Raw genomic sequence first — 17,175 nt, 5'->3', positions numbered from 1 at the left:
CCATCCACCACGGTCAGCAGGTTAGACAGCATTACAAACACCTATATAAGGAAATGGTTGGGTCTCCCTCGCTGCTTCTCCAACGCAGGACTCTTTGGAAAGAATGCACTTCAGCTTCCATTGAAGTCAGTGGGCCTTGGGTACAAACAGGAAAAGGCCTGCCTGGTGTTTGAACTCAAGGAGTCCAGGGACCCTGCAATAAGAGCCGCGGCAGTAGCCGTCAGAACGGGGCGCAAATGGAGGGCCCAACCAGAAGTGAATCAGGCTGTCAGCAGGCTGCAACACAGAGAGATCACCGGGAGAGTGCAGAAAGGCCGGGCTGGAGTCGGCTTTGGGGAACCAATGAGATTCTCGTCAAAAGCCTCAAGACAGCAGAGAAGGGCCATGATTGTGGAGGAAGTGGCTCGAGCAGAACAAGAGCAGTATCTCATCAAAGCGGTGTCCCAGGGCAAGCAAGGGGCATGGACCAGGTGGGAGGACACCATCCACAGGGTCATAACCTGGCAAGACATTGGGCAAGCCCCACAGGCCCAGCTCAGCTCCATGGTCAGGGCAGCGTACGACACCCTCCCGTGCCCTCAGAACCTCTCCACGTGGTTTGGGAGTGAGGACAGGTGCTCGCTGTGTGAAAGTGACAAAGTAGGCCTCCAACACATCCTGGCATCATGCATAGTGGCACTGTCACAAGGACGTCTCAGATGGCGGCACAATCAAGTGCTGAGGAAGTTGGCAGAGCACCTGGAGACAAGAAGAACAGCTGCTAACGCAACAGCAAGCAGCCAAACGACTAGCATCTCCTTCGTACGACCAGGGGAGACCCAGGAAAAGCCGCAGGGCAGTCAGGCAAGATCATTGCTAACCCCTGGGAAGGCGTGGGAAATGCGTGTCGACCTGGACAGGCAGCTCATCTTCCCAAGCGAGATTGTGCAATCAATCCGAAGACCAGACATCGTGATGTGGTCCTCATCATTGAGTTAACTGTGCCGTGGGAAGAGAGAATACCATCTGCACACAAGACCAAGCGGCTCAAGTACACCGAGCTGGCAGCAGAGTGCAAAGAGGCAGGGTGGGCAGCATCCATCCACCCAGTGGAGGTCGGGTGCAGGGGCTTCGTTGGCAGGTCAGCGATCCAGCTTCTCCGCGCTCTAGGAACGACAGGGGCAAAACTACAGCGAGCAATCAAGGAGCTAGCAGAAGAGGCAGAAAAAGCAAGCTACTGGTTGTGGTTAAGGAGGAACGATAGCGGATGGGGTCAGACACCCCAATAGGGTTAGATGCAGGGAGTGGTAGGGAGACGTCCCAAGATGCCACTTGCCCCCCCCACCTGGAGATGTACTGACTAGGGGGCGAAACATCAGTGAAAGGTGGCACCAGCTGACGATCCTGCGTCTGACCCAAAGCGCACTGGAGGAGGTGCGACAGGCAAAATGTCCAGCAGGAAATACCATCTCAACCTGTAGATACTACTATACATATGAGCAATTTTCTTTAGGCAACTTCGACGTGGAATGGATTTACCTGTATGTGTTGTGTTGTGTAGTGTTGTTGTGAAGCACATCTGGTGCAATGTGTAGTATCAAGAAAACCTTTCAAAATACATTCCACTACCTTTATTTGTTCTTCAGAAAGTACTTATTTCTGAAGCCTAATGATCAATTGATTGCATATTAGGCTTTCTGTTAGATGTAAAAGTTAGGTGTAAACGTTTGGCAATATCAAGAAAGATACAGCATGTTGTTGCTATGGAGTATGCATGCTATGAGGGATTTATTATTTTAGTATAATTATTCATGTTTGATGTTTTCCTCTCAGGGAAATCAATATGCATTATATGAAGCAAAGACTGGGCACTTTGGACACCCACGGATTAAGTGTTACTAAACGACAGAAGAGGGTCTGCCTTCTCCGTCACTTTAGCACTGTCACAAGCCATGACAAACGGTGGTCCGCATGCTTCAGGAAATGCGTTGCCTTTATTGGCCCCTTGTATTTGATAGACGAGTAAACACATGATACAAAAACCGCTTCCTGGCCCTTACTAATTATTGTTCTCCATGTGGGAATTCAATATGCCTCTGTACCAAACCGAACGCTACGCATGAAAAATACGAATATGAATGTTACACCCCTAATCAACATCCATCAAATACCGTCCTTACCTATGCACAAATAAATTGAACATTGTCTTTCATGGCCTTAACACCTCATTCGTAGGCACAACCAGATGTAAAAAAAAAAAAAGGTCTGCCTCCCTTTATAGTTTTTCAACTCCTAGCGAGTGTAGAAGGCACAAGCCACCAGACAGTTAGAAATGTCGATTTCTGTGATGTAGTGAAATTCTTTTGAATCTTGTGAAAAGTCTGTGCAGCCCGTGTTACCTCAATATTGACATATTGACCTGTTTGACAAAAATTAAATTAAACAGTAATAAAAAGAGAACAACTCCCTACTTTAATCCATGTGGTTGTTCATCCATCCATCCATCTTTTATGCCGCTTATCCTCATTAGGGTCGCGGTTATCCTGGAGCCTGTCCGAGCTGACTTTGGGCGAGAGAGGCGGAGTACACCCTGGACTGGTCGCCAGCAGGGCACATATAGACAAACAACCATTCACACTCACGTTCATGCCTATGGACAATTTAGAGTCGCCAATTAACCTAACATGCATGTTTTTGGAATGTGGGAGGAAACCGGAGTACCTGGTGAAAACCCACGCACGCAAAAGTCCACACAGAGATGCCCAAACAGAGATTTCAACTCAGATCTCCCCGATCTCCTGACTGTGTGGCCAACATGCTAACATGTGGTTGTCCTGCCTTCTTAAATTATTGCGCTAGGCTAGTCTGAAAAGGTAACCACTTCTCCTCCCAGATCTCCTTGTAACAGTGCACAAAATCCATGACCCCTCTAGCATTTAATAACCTTTATCCTTAATGATGGTTGCGACAGTCAAACAGACCAAAAAAGTGGTCGTAATATTCGTGGCCGTTTCTCCTCTTTCAGAGCTTTTTATGTTTTCACTTGCATGGTGATGGCTTTTTCATACCAATAGGTTTTTATTGGTTGTGATTTTTAACTGGTTCTCTGCTTCCAATCACTGATTGCCTTTTGGGCAGATTAAAAAATGTTACTTGTCGAAATGTCTCAGATACGTTTGATAAATTAAATATATGAAACATACATACACGAAAATATGAAACAGCGCACACTTTATAAGAAAAGCACAGCAGCAAACCATACGCATTTTGGGTTATTAGGTGCACGTGTGCGACTCAGATGTTGTCTCCAGTCAGCTGAGAGCTGATGAGGCCAAAGAATCAATAAGCTTTTGTTTGCTTGAACAACGCAGATGGTGGTGCTGATCTTATGACACAAGTGCAGCTCCAGACGTCGTAGAGACATCATGCTCACTGTGCAGCATGCCAGCAGAGATTGATTACAGACTTTTACACTGCAAATTATTTGCTGCTTGCCAAGATTTTAAATCATATTTCAAGACATGCTAGATAATTTCCCTAGTTTTAAAAGCTGTTTACTCATTGACTTTGTAGTATAACCCACATTTTAGAACAAGGGATTACTTTTTGTCTAGTTTAGTTCAGAAATGTTAAAATTGACCAAATAACTCTCAAAATAAGTTATTTTGGTTTACCCAACAAATAAAATCTTTTTTAAAGATTCCACAACATCCACAGGATGCTTAATTTAAGAACTGCTAACAACAATGTTTCAACATTCAGTTTATTAAACAGAAAGTTAATGGCATACTGTCAACACATTTTTTTACCACTGTATGTAAATCTTTTATTGTACACAAAAAATGTACACAAATGGCCTATAACTCTCAAATATTGTTCACAAATCTGTGTTAGTGAGGACTTCTCCTTTGCCAAGAAAATCCATCCACCTCGCAGGTGTGGCATATCAAGATGCCAATTAGACAGCATGATTACTGCACAGGTGTGCCTATGGCTGGCCACAATAAAAGGCCACTTGAAAATGTGCACTTATATTGTACTGGGGTGGTTTTGCTCACTCAAGTCGCTTACGACGAATGCAGTTAGGCTGGGACCCCGATGAGGATGACGAGCTTGCAGATTAATTATCCCCCGAGACTATTTCTGACAGTTTGTGCAAACATTCTTTGGTTATGCAAATGATCTTGGAGATGAAGATGCTGGATGTAGATGTCCTGAGCTGGTGTGGTTACATGTGGTCTGTGGTTGTGAGGCTGGTTGGATGTACTGCCAAATTCTCTAAAACGCCTTTGGAGATGACCTATGGTCAAGAAATGAACATTCAGTTCACGGGCAACAGCTCTTGTGGACGTTCCTGCTGTCAGTCAGCATGCCTATTGCACGCTGCCTTAACACTTGCGACATCTGTGGCATTGTGCTGTGTGATAAAACGTTACATTTTGGAGTGGCCTTTTATTGTGGACAGCCTAACGTACACCTGTGTAACAATCATGCTGTCTAATCAGCATCCTGATATGCCACACCTTTGAAGTGGATGAATTATCTCGGCAAATGAGAAATGCTCAGCAACACAGGTGTATACAGATTTGTGGACAATATTTGAGAGAAATAGGCCTTTTGTGTTTGCAGAAAAAGTTTTACATCTTGTCAATTCAGCTCTTGAAAGATAGGAGCAAAAACAAAAGTGTTGAATTTATATTTTTGCTGAGAGTAGCTCACAATGCTTATTTTGTCAAACAATGAAGAACGTGATCCACTAATCCACCGCCACAGGTGCACAAATACCTGTGTAAGCAGAGTTAATACTGATAAAAGCTCCTGGAAGAAGAAAAAAGGAACAGGAAAAAGTTCCCACACTCGACTGTTTTGTTTCTCCCTTGTTTGCATTCTTTTTTTCAAACCTGCCAAAATGTAAAGCAGCGTGCCAACCATGAATGATGTGTATGTGTGTGTGTGTGTGTGAGAGGCGTAACTCACCTGGTGGTGAGACTTTTTGTTTGGCCCTCATTCAGAGAGTGGCCTGCGAGTCAAGCCCCTCCCTAAGGCAGCACTGTTTCCCAGGTAAAAGACAGTAGTGAGAGTTCTCACCACGCTCCGTAACCGTTCTCACTGCACCTGATTGGTGGAAGGTTGCCTCATTGCTGAAAGACGACTCTGCTGTAGAGCGGAGGCAGGTGTGTGAGGCCACGGGGCCTGGGGAGCATGTCGGCCTACGTGCCAGACTGTAGGACAAACAGAAAGAGGAGGAGGGAGGTTTTACTCAGGTTTGTCATGCCTTCAGACTCTCAAGGTGTGCAACATGTATGCAGCTGCTGCAGCAACCTGTGGTCAGGTATACCCAAACAGTGCATATTTTGCCAATACATATAGGCAAATAAGGCCCTGGCATCAAACAATGGTTCTCCTCACAATCACTGGTATCACAAAGGAAGCCGGTGTGAGAAAGGGGCTTCCTTAGGTCACAATATCCATTTCAGAGCTGTTCACTTATACACCTTTATTGTTTATACTTTTGTATTGCTTATGTAAACTGGGATTTACCCATTTTTTCAGCTCCAGATAAAAAATGAAAAAGCTGTTTCTGCTCAGGACCTAAACTTACCAGAATACATCATGTATGTATATGACATCAACATACACTACCGTGCTGTTGAATAGGATTGTAAGTGACTGGAGTTACAGTATCGTCAATTATTTGCAACCTCTTATCCGTGGACCTGTAGCTCTCCTTGTGTCCACCAGGACTACAAAGTAACTTGGACAAGCATCGACTTTACACATTTTTACTATTTGACTGGTATTTTAAGTAATGAGTTATACTACAATATTGTTGTCGATGACTTGCAATGTTACTTTTTGGTCACTTTCAGCCTTTTGTATTCTTTAGGGTCACCATACTTTCTGTGTGTGTCAGGGAATGATTAAGAAGAAAAACAGAATCTGTATGTTTAACATTCCAAATATGTGGCATTATTGTCTGCTTAAATACACAAAAAAGACTATTTCCACTACTGTGTAGGGCTGTCTTCGACTAACGATTTTCACAGTTGAATCATGTTTGTTTTGTCCATAGTCCACTAATATTCTATTTTAAAGAGCAGAGCTAGTGGCCATCCCAACAAATGAAGATCTCATTGGCGACTTTTTCCACCTCAAAGAAACACTCAGATAAACAATTAAACATTGTGGTTGTGCAAAAAGAGTACCTAATTTATTTAGTGACACCGAAAGCAAGGCGAACAAACTGTCACTGTTGGGTAGAGATGTCATGAGATCTCGCGAGATTAAAACGTGACGAGATTTCTCATTCAGGTAAAAACAGTCTTTTTATAATAAATACTGTTTATTAATTAATCACACGATAAATGAACTCAATAATTTTGCCGGCCTCGATATATTGCCATGTGCATGCATGTCTATATTTCTTTGATTCCTACACTGACACTGTGATGAGAACAACTTTATATTGTCAAAGTAGGCTACAGAGTTCATTTGTAAGCATTTTCGGCTGGTGGTGTGCCTCGTGGTTTTTTCAATAAAAAAAAATGTGCCTTGGCGCAAAAAAGGTTGAAAAACACTGCTCTCACCGCTAGTTGTTTACACAAGGGCGTGTCAATAAATTACTACTGCGTTGACAAGAGTTTGTTAAAAAAAAAAGTATATTCTAAATCACACCACAAATTGATCTCTAAACATGTCAAATGATTACCCCTACCCTAAAAGTATTTTGCACAGCAATTTTTTATTGGACTTTTTTTATTAGACGTATCGTTTATTGGATTAGGGACCTGACTCACAGAGGTCTGTTACAAAAATTGTTACAAATTGTTACAAAAACAATATAATACAAAAAAGTAAATTCAGCAATACTTTGGTTGTATTATTTTTAATGCTCTGAAGAGCTATTTTTATAACCATATTCAATTCCACAAATTCATGTTTGTAACAAAAGCTTATTATTAAAAAAAAAAAAAAAAAAGGAATCCGGATCAGATCGGCAAGACTACTGTATAAAAAATCGAATCGGAAGCCAAAAATGTGGATCGGGAATCCCTACTTCAAACCAAATGAGCAATGTGAGCACATCAACACAGACGAGCGAGAAAGTGGTTGTAAGAAAAAGGCAACGCAACAAACGTCCCCACCAAAAACATAACCACCATGGGGAAAAAAATACACATCAAGACGCAGAGCCTTCGTCCCGACAGTCAACACTCACTGAGAATTTATTATTATTGTATATTATCATAACATTAGTTGTTAATTTGGTCTGAAAATAATATTGGCAATAATATTGTTTATATAATAATTTGGGGGACAATAAACGTTTCAAAATGCACCTGCAGTGTTTTAAATAAAAAAGTCTCTTTGTCAAGTCTTTTTTAAAATTTAAAACACTGCAGGTACTTTTGAAACGTTTATTGTCCCCGACTTGGCCGCACATTGGTCTAGTTGTTAGCATGTTGGCCACACAGTCAGGAGATCGGGTTCGATTCTCTGTTTGGGCATCTCTGTGTGGAGTTTGCATGTTCTCCCCATGCGTGCATGGGTTTTCTCCGGGTACTCCGGTTTCCTCCCAAAACATGCATGTTAGGTTAAATGGAGACTCTAAATTGTCCATAGGTATGAATGTGAGTGTGAATGGTTGTTTATCTATATGTGCCCTGTGATTGGCTGGCGACCAGCCCATGGTGCACCCATCTTGCTCCAAGTCAGCTGGGATAGGCTCCAGCATACCCCCGCGACCTTAATGAGGATTAAGCGACATAGAAAATGGATGGAGGCTGGTCCAGTCATATATTTTTTCATTGTACTTTTTGTTAAAATAATGTTAAAATCCCGTCTCGTTCTCATAGAGACAATCTTGTGTAACGTCTCGCCTCGTGTCATGAGAACGCACTGAAAAGAGAAAGACATACAGTATGTGTTCATGTCTCACATAAGGATTGTGGATGAAAATTCCAAAAAGGTGCTGTGCAGTTTTCCTTCAAGGACGTTAAAAACTCCACGGAGGAAAATAGAGCACTACGCAATGATATCAAGGCACTGCAGTATAATATAAAAGTATTACTGGATGATAATGCTGCCTTGCATGCCACTCTTGAGGAAGAGAAAGAAGCAAAGGAAAATATCATTGAGCAAATGAAAAATACAATTGATGTGATGGATCAGAAGGCACGAATGAACAATGCGATCCTCACGAGGCCCTGAATTACACCCAGGTCAAATGGCAGTCAAATGGCAGTCCAGAACAGAGAACCAGATGAAATGTACGTTGCAACAAACTGCCAATTTCTTACAATCAAAGGAGGTGGATTTAGATATCGACACCATCAATACTTGCAAATTTAATCAAGTTAATTACTTGTCTACTCTGTGATTAATCATGATTAATTCACAATCCTTATTTGTATTTTTCTAAACCACGATGAGCTGGAAATCTCACATCAAAAGTGTGCAACATAAAGTGGTGAGAAATACATCAACATTGAATAAAGCAAAATTTGTCCATCCATCCAACCAGCCATCCATCCATTTTCTATACCGCTTCTCCTCATTAGGGTCGCGGGGGTGTGCTGGAGCCTATCCCAGCTGACTTCGGGCGACAGGCGGGGTACACCCTGGCCTCCATCAAAAATCACTCCATACTCTCTATTTCTCCCTGGTATTACCATCTCGGACTTTTTGTGTCGAGATATGGGAAGTAATTATAAAAGTACGCTTCACTTGCTTAAGATACTGCAAAAAAGATCAGTTAAGATAATCCATAATGCCACGTACAGAGAACATAGAAATCCTTTCTAAAATCAGAGTTATTAAAATTTGATGATCTAGTTGATTTTCAAACAGTTGAAATTATGCATAAAGCAAACAGTAATCTGCTACCTAAAAATATCATACAATTCTTCTCGACAAGAGAGTACAAATATGACCTCGATGAAAAATGAAACTTAAAACATTCATATACGAGAACGTATGTGTAATGAAGTTATGGAACGGATTGACCAAGGAACTCAAACAATGCACTAAGATGAGTGATTTGAGCGACTGTGTCTATACAATGCTAGGTCTAAACACTACTACTACTTTATTCTTATGTGAGTACATTGCCAATACTCACCCATTATCCAGCTATGTTCTAATATACTTGGTAAAAATAGGCACAAAATCACATTGTACAAAAACAATCACATTGTTTTTGGTGCCAACTGTTTCCCAATTATATTAGTGCGTGTGTGAATGAATAAACGAGAGGAATTACATTTCCTACATTTCTTTGTGGAAAGGCGCTTTACGAGAGTACGTACATTTACTTGTTTTAATTTACAGCTCTGCCTTGACACATCCAATATGGCGGCGACGTTGACGTACGGCTCAGCACTCGATGCTGTGTCTATGTCTATGATGGTAACATGGACGTCGGCATGTAACTCCCGCTTAACAGGGAGTGATGTTGACCAGTGTCCCAGTGTAGTAAAACACGACAAGCAAAGCTGATTTTGATTCTTCTGATTCTGAGCAACATATACATTATATCAAGCAATATTACCCCATATCAAAAGGTAAACATTAGTAGACAGCACGGCAGCTACAATCTCCAAGCAATACACAACTAGCCTCACAATTAGCATATTTTACTAAACAATACTGCCGTCTAAAACACGACATTTCTTAATCCACTCAAGTATCATTTAAATATAGTTAATATATAAAAATATTACTTACAGACACATAGTCTCCAAGGCAGAAGCGTGTTAGAAAGTATTCCATAACAAACGTGTCCAGTATTTTGTTACCAATCAATCTGAGTTGAACAGCATTTCAGTGGGTTATTCAATTAATTATTTTGTCCACCAGGTGTCGCCAAACATCATCAGCCATAAAACACCATCCAGCTATCCATCTGACACAATATCAGATATAATTCAATTTGCGTTATTATTATTATTATTTAACGCGTTTTAATTTTCAGATTAATCAGTGGCGTTAACGCGTTTTTTGACACCCCTTTTGACGCAGTTGTTTGCTGACAAACAAGTGCTTTTATTGTATGGATGCATGTTGAATATAGGAAATGAACAAATGTATTGGCAATTGAAGTGAAACGGAGAGGGGGTAGGATTAAATAAGCTTTTCTTCTACCTACTTCTTTTCGGGCATGCAGAATTGTAAATTGTAAGGTGAAGCATTTTAATGCAAACTGTATACATGTTCAAAATAAATTAAACCATTAACCATTAATCATTACACTACCTTAACACTGCATGCAGTCAGCCATGGGATCTCTGATGTGACATAGTGGAAAAAAAAAATTCTCCTCCCATTCCGTGTAGAAGTGGTAAGTTTTTGGCTTCTTACTTTGTCCTCCTTCCCCAACTCCATTTGAAAACCTTTCTTAAGTTTAAAATAAATGAAATGCAGGCTAACTATTTAGCTCGGTAACATGCTATGCTTACAGCAGCGGCCATCTCTTGTGTCCTTTCAGTGATCCCATAGCCTGTAGATATAAGTTGTGCAGTCTGATGCAAACAATGACTAATAGAAGCGTAAAGGTGATTATAGGGGTGTTATTTCATGTACAGGGCTCTAATAAGGGTAAAAACTGTATTTAGAAAGCCATAAACAGGTTTTCTATGAAAATATTCCATTTATTAATATTGCATCCTACTTAGCGGAAATTCACTTTGCGGTAGAGTCTGGAATCAAATTAACCGCGATAAATGAGGGACGACTGCATTACTTTTTCATTTAATGCTTGTATTTAGTGTTTTTATTACAGTACTTTATGTATCTTTCACGTGCTTTGTGTAATAGGTTAGGTGTTAATTTAGGTATAAGTTGTGACTTAGACTTGTACGTAGACCGAGGACCTCATGTGCAAAACTACTGATAGGGAATTGAAGTGCTAAACACAACACACATGAATTTATTACAGCAATCAAAGCGTCCTAAACCTTATTGCATGTATCGAATGTTTGGGAACCCCCTTGAAAACAAAAATGTACGTTTCATGAGGCAAACATTTTAATTGTACAAATTTTCATAAAAGATGTCCTGTGCAAACGGTATGAAACTCTAAATGTTTGCCCATTTTTTTCAACTCATCTCCATCCACTCGACATTCATATTCCAGTAACTGTAAGGCGTCAGTTTGAATAACCAAACCACAAAAGTGTAGCAGTTTCAAGGTCTCAATCAAATTCAAAAGATCGCATCACTCAAATCAAACAACTGCAACCGGTGCGTTTGTCAGTAGATGAGTAAGCTAAAGTTCCTTTCTTTTTGTTTTTTTGGACAAGGTCAATTTAAGGTGGGCGGTTCAAGAAGTCAGTCATGCATTATCTCTCTCTTTGAGGCTGGTGTTTATGCCTGAATGGAGAACAGGTAGACCGAGATAGGACCGAGATAGGTGTGAACTTGTTCTGCACCTGCAAACGTCATGTCACATCAACGCTTGTGCCGCTTCCTGGAGTTGTGCTTATCACAAGACGTTCCATCAACACACAGAGGTCTGACAGCTGACTTCCTGGTACAGGCGTACATTTACCTCCATTTGGATAACAAGGACATGCAATAAGTTAACTGTATGCTGGCCAACTCTTAATTTAACTCTTGATTGAATTGGTGATGTCTCACATCCACATGCATTGTTTTGACTCCATTATTAGAGCCTCACATATGAATAAAAACATTTCCTGCTGGACCATTTTTATCACTCAACTGCAAAAGCAGTACTACTTGTTTGGGACGGATGTGCTTTTATAATGTAAACATTGGACTTTCTGCAAAATGATCGGAAAAAAAATAATTTATGCTGGACAGACCAAACAATGCAAATACGCTTAAAAGAAATTACTATAAAAATTACACTTTCTATACTGTACCTGATGAACACTGACTACTACTTGTATATACTATATAAAGTATATCCATTAGCAAACGCAGCGAATGGTGGCTTCTCTGTGTGTTTTGGTTGTTTCCTGGACTTTTTTTGCCCTTATGATGGACTATCTTAGTAATAGCGTTTTCTGAAATACATATTAAAAACGATTAGTTGTACTTCTGAAGTATAGGAGATGTCACGGATTACAACATGACCACACCAAGCATCATGAGAAATGTACTTTTTAGCCACATATTAGCCGCGCCGATGTATAAGCCCCAGGGTTCAAAGTTTGAGAAAAAAGTAGTGGCTTACACACTGGAATTTACGGTACTTCTTAGTCCCAGTAATTATAAGTTTTTATAAACTGAAAAATAGTTGTGTTCTTACCTTTTATTTGTATATGAAATACATACTTTGTTGTAAAAGTGTGATCACCTTCTGCTGAGCTTGGATATATAATCCTCGGCAACGACAAGCGCTTTCCAGCTCACGCAAGCCCCCACCCCTTCAGGATGAAGGCTGCGACCCAAATGACTGCGACCCTCGCATCTTCATCCTCGTACACGTACATAAACAAGATGGCGGCAATGCTCGCGGCAGATGCATCTTCAACATATACACAACACTGGACGCCAGTGAATGTGATAATGACACTCGCATCTTCTTCCGTTGTGGAACACATAGGTAAACAGTAGATGTGAGTGTCACATACAAATGAACGCACAGGCAACAGTGCGCAGGGATACGGCGGAAGACAAATACAGTAAATAACGCCAAGCGTTTTGTGAGGTGTGATTTTTTTGAGAAAGCATTTTTGTGATGCAAATGACTCTTTACTTAATTGTCCCGAGCAACTAAGTGGAACTACGTTCTTCATCACGGAAATCTGACCAGAACTGGACATAACAGACCAAGCGGGGGGGTAAGTCGCTGTTATTGGACTACAATGCTGATGGGATGTCATACAACTTCATGTCAAAAAATCCGAACTATCCCTTTAAAGTAAAAAATGTTGGTCTCATTATCGGTATCGGCAATATTGGTCCTGTATTTACTTGGTATTGGATTGATATAAAAAAACGGGAGTGTGTGTAAGCCTGCTGCCCTTCCCCGTTAATGTGTGTCAGTCCGCATGCGAGGCAGCGAGCCCGGCAGTGTGCCTGCTGGCTGCAACCACGTGTGAGTATGCGTGTGTGTGTCTGTGTGCGTGCGTGTGACTGCTGCTGACGGGACCTGTCACTATCAGGCCCACACATCTCTGGCACTGTCTGTGTTGATATTGTGCCTGAGGGCGAACGAGTGTGCAGAGGTTGAGGAGAGCAGCGGTTTCCCACGGCTGCTACTCTCCGCCTAGGCCCAGCCTCTGCATTCCTGGGCTGCCAGCGCTCAGTAAATGTTTGGACAGCCTTAAACAAATAACACACCTTGAAAGGCACAAGCGCAGGCCCTCTCGCACTCCCTGCACACCCCTTCCCTTCATCCACCTTCTTAAGCTCACATGGCTCACAGCCACCACCACCACCACCACCACCCCAAGACCACAAACCTACCTTCCTTGGAGCCACCTCTACCTGCTGGCTCTCTCTAACTTTCCCATCTTCCCTCTGAAGACTTGTTAACGTTTTGCACTTGCTTATACAAACACGCACACACCTGTGCATATAAATACAGAGAACGCTAGGCTAGTACTTATAGACAACTGCATAGCTTTCTTCTCGTGCCATCACGGAAACAACTGCTTTGTTTGATGACACACTACATACAAGCCGTACCATTTGCAATGCAAATATTAGGGGTGGGTGGATCAATTCAAATGACGATAGTATTAACACCAGCAGCAGTATCAATACTGGATCAATACTAAAGCGATTATATTGATATTTTTCAATTCTCTTTTATGTTTATTTTTACAAATAACTGTTGTTCAAATAGTTTCATTGTTGACATTGTTATATTTACAGATCGTTTACAAACTCAGGGAATAAGTTCTTGGACACAGGAGGGCTTAGTGGTCAAAAAACAAAAAGGATTTGAATGTTTTGTTTTGTTATTTTGTACTACTGACTTTATTTTACTCAAAAGAGAATCAGGGAATTTATTCTTATCATCATTATTTAAAAAAAGACAAAATTACAAAGTCATTCAATGACCAATTCCCAAAATATTCAAGTAAAAATGATCAGCATCATTTTCGGTAATATTGTCTCTGTATTTACTTTGTATTGGATTGGCTGCAAAATTTGTAGTATTGCCCAAATATTGCAAAGAGGCAAAGTTTAGCCTGTATGTCACAGCCGCTTAAAGTGAGGAGAAAAAAAATGGTTTGATATTTTCTTGTCAACCTGTTACAGACCATTCTACTTTCTCTGACGGTCCAATTCGTGCTTATCTTAATTAATGTGCTTCAACTAAGCAATAAGCACAATAATCTGCATTTTACTTGCTTCCTTTGGAAACATTTGGCAAATCAAGTGTATTGGTCTCTTGGCAGAATATTTTGAATATTGCTTATGTTAAGCATCATATGTTGGATTTTCGTATATATTACTTAAGTTAAGTATATTAGTCTAATAGCGGTTCTCAAAGTGTGAGGCGGGCCTCCTCTGGAAGTCGTCAGAAGACTTAAGGGGAGGTGCAGCAGCTTGAGAAAAAGAAACAAAACATTCTTTTAAAACTGCTAAGCTAACATCAGGTATGTTTAAAGGCAAAATGAAGTCATTTGGAGTCCCAACGTTGCGCCAGAAAGTTGTTTTTTGGAGGGAGTAGAGGAGGACCAAACGTATTGTCATCTCTGTGGGGAGGCTCAATGTGGCACACTTTCAAAACTCCTGCTGGTCCTCTATCTTTTTAGTCAAAAATAAGTGTTTTAGACCTCAATTTCAGAAATGTAATCTTGCTCGGATTTGACTTCTAATAAACTTCAGGAGAAGCGATGCCTCATGCATATACTGTAAAAGGCCAACTTTACACAATGAGTGTTACCTTTTACATGTAAATACCCCAGAGTTCTTATATTGCACTAAAAGTATCAAAGCATGCAAGATTCATGATAAAAATGTATCATAAAATAAGTCTCATTGTTAAAGAATGTTGTACTTTACAGTAAATAGTTTCCACAGTGCGCCAAGAGGAGGTTGAATCATGTTTTAATTAACAGGCTTCTAAAAATAGAATCCTAATTTATGAAAATATTAAAAGAATATGGTCTCTTCCACAAAAAGCCTTTAAGATAAATGCTGGCATTTACATTCAAAACCTATTCAAGCAAGTTCTCCCTCATACTCCGTGAATCATTTGCCTATGGAGCATGGTGAGCATTATAATCATGTCTAGTCATACTGTGTGATTTCCCACACAGTCACCCCCACACGTGCGCGCTGATGTCTGCCAGCAGCTGGAGTCCAATGCTCAAAGTAACTGCATGCACTCCCCAAGCAGCAGCCACTCAACAGCAGCTCTGTTTTCATTGCTGGGAGGCCTCACGGTGCATATTTCTCTAATTTGGCTTTTCTGCTCAGCACTTCTTTTTTGCAGCTGTGATGACATTCGGGTGTCGCCCCCTTGTTTCTCACGGTCTCCTGCCAGCGTTATCCAGCCGTTGGTCGTCGGCCAAGGTTGAGGTCTGTATGCGTGTGTGTGTCAGCCCCATACATGAAGAGGGTGTTCAAAAAAAAAATGATTCCCGGCAGTCGAGTTGACCACTGTGGACTTAAAAAAAAAAAAACAACTCATAAACACCAGCTCAGTGACTCAAGGGGAAGGGGCGGGGCTTCCACATTTGTGCAGGTAAAATCTCTGGTGTTTTGCAGACATACAGTATAACTTTAATGTTATTTGTGTCCTAATTTGCTTCCTCATTCCCAAGTGAAGCAAAGGGTACAACATAATTTTGACAGGAAGACAGGGACGCTGACTTCAAAGGTCCCATATTCGCCTTTTTTCAACCATTTTAATTAAAGCTGCTGTATGTCACAGATAGACGGCTGCCTAGAGGGCGCTAACTTTCGACTGTACTGACTAAATTCCACCCTCTTCCTGCTTTGAGCATGTACCTGTATGTTTGTTGTCAGCAGTGACGTGTAGTGAGGTTCTAGTGAGGCGCTGACTCCTTTGGAGTATTTTATGTTTATTTAAGTTTCTCATTAAGAGGATAACAAGAATTTCAATTTAAATACAAAAATCTAACATACACATACACAAAATATAGGTCAGTGCTTCTGACAGTGTTTATGCCAACAGCGAAGGCCAAGCTGGCCCTGACTGCGCACCACAGCATTGAAACATCTATCAAGAGACATTAATGTTTTATTGCTTGCTTAAGGAGATCGTAGCCTTTCCTCTCAAGGGGGTAATAATTGTGGGTGTTCCCCCACACTGCACCATGTCTGCTTGTTCTCAGCTGTTCCTCCCCGCCACCACCCTGCCGCAGCCGGAAACACAGGCCCAGCTGCTGGCCATTATACTTGGAATGTATCCTGGGGTCAGATGCCAGGAGTGTGGTGGCACATTAATAACGTAGTGACCACACCAGCCAGGACCACTTGCGTGTTATTAACGGGGCAAACCCGAGTCCTTCCCATGCTGCAGTCACCACCGCTCCCTGCTCGGTTGACAGCAGCTGCTCCACTCTCAGATTCCCAGAGTTAGGGAGTGTGTCATGATGTGTGTGTGTGTGTGTGTGTTGGGGCGGGGATTTTAAGGGGTCAAGGTAGCTGATAAATTGGTTCCTTTATATAGCACCACAATGGAGTTGAAATAAAGCAATATGTGACTCAAGTGGAGATGTTCAGTTTTAAATTAAGAGGTTTTTAAAAAAAAAGAATGACTTGGGCTCGAAGAGTATTCCGAGTCTTTACTTTCATTGAGTTGCTCTCATAGAATGTTTCGAGTCATCATCTATCCTATCATCCATCCATTTTCTATACCGCTTCATCCTCATTAGGGTCGCGAGGGCATGCTGGAGCCTATCCCAACTGACTTCGGGCGACAGGCGGGCTCACTTAGATCAAATTCACTCACTCACTCACACTCATAATCAACAATTTAGAGTTGCCAATTAACCTCACCTGCATGTTTTTTGGGAATGTAGGAGGAAACCGGAGTACCCGGAGAAAACCCACGCGCACACGGGGATGCAAACTGGGTGCAAGGGAGAATCGAACCCAGGTCTTCCCGATCTCCAGGCTGTTCCTGTGTTGGCCAACATGTTAACCACTAGACCACCGTGCGGTCTCTGTCCTATCCCTTTAGTTCACAGAGAAGGCTCAACCTTGTTTAACAAAAGATGTGGTATGCTTTGGATCATGAGC

The 17,175-nt window shown here is 41.4% G+C and overlaps 1 long non-coding RNA gene across 1 annotated transcript; it reads right to left on the bottom strand.

The window, feature by feature from the left end:
- Positions 1-4,615: 4,615 nt before the first annotated feature.
- Positions 4,616-9,802, bottom strand: LOC129190167 (uncharacterized). Its single transcript, XR_008572947.1, has 3 exons — positions 9,706-9,802; positions 4,957-5,201; positions 4,616-4,880 (listed from the first exon to the last, which is right to left on the bottom strand). It is a non-coding gene; the product is annotated as an uncharacterized LOC129190167 (long non-coding RNA).
- Positions 9,803-17,175: the final 7,373 nt, after the last annotated feature.

Source organism: Dunckerocampus dactyliophorus, chromosome 1, assembly GCF_027744805.1.
Source record: "Dunckerocampus dactyliophorus isolate RoL2022-P2 chromosome 1, RoL_Ddac_1.1, whole genome shotgun sequence".
Taxonomy (NCBI): Eukaryota; Metazoa; Chordata; class Actinopteri; order Syngnathiformes; family Syngnathidae; genus Dunckerocampus; species Dunckerocampus dactyliophorus.
Note: the sequence above shows the minus strand (reverse complement) of the source record. Positions and strands in the feature narration are given on the sequence as shown.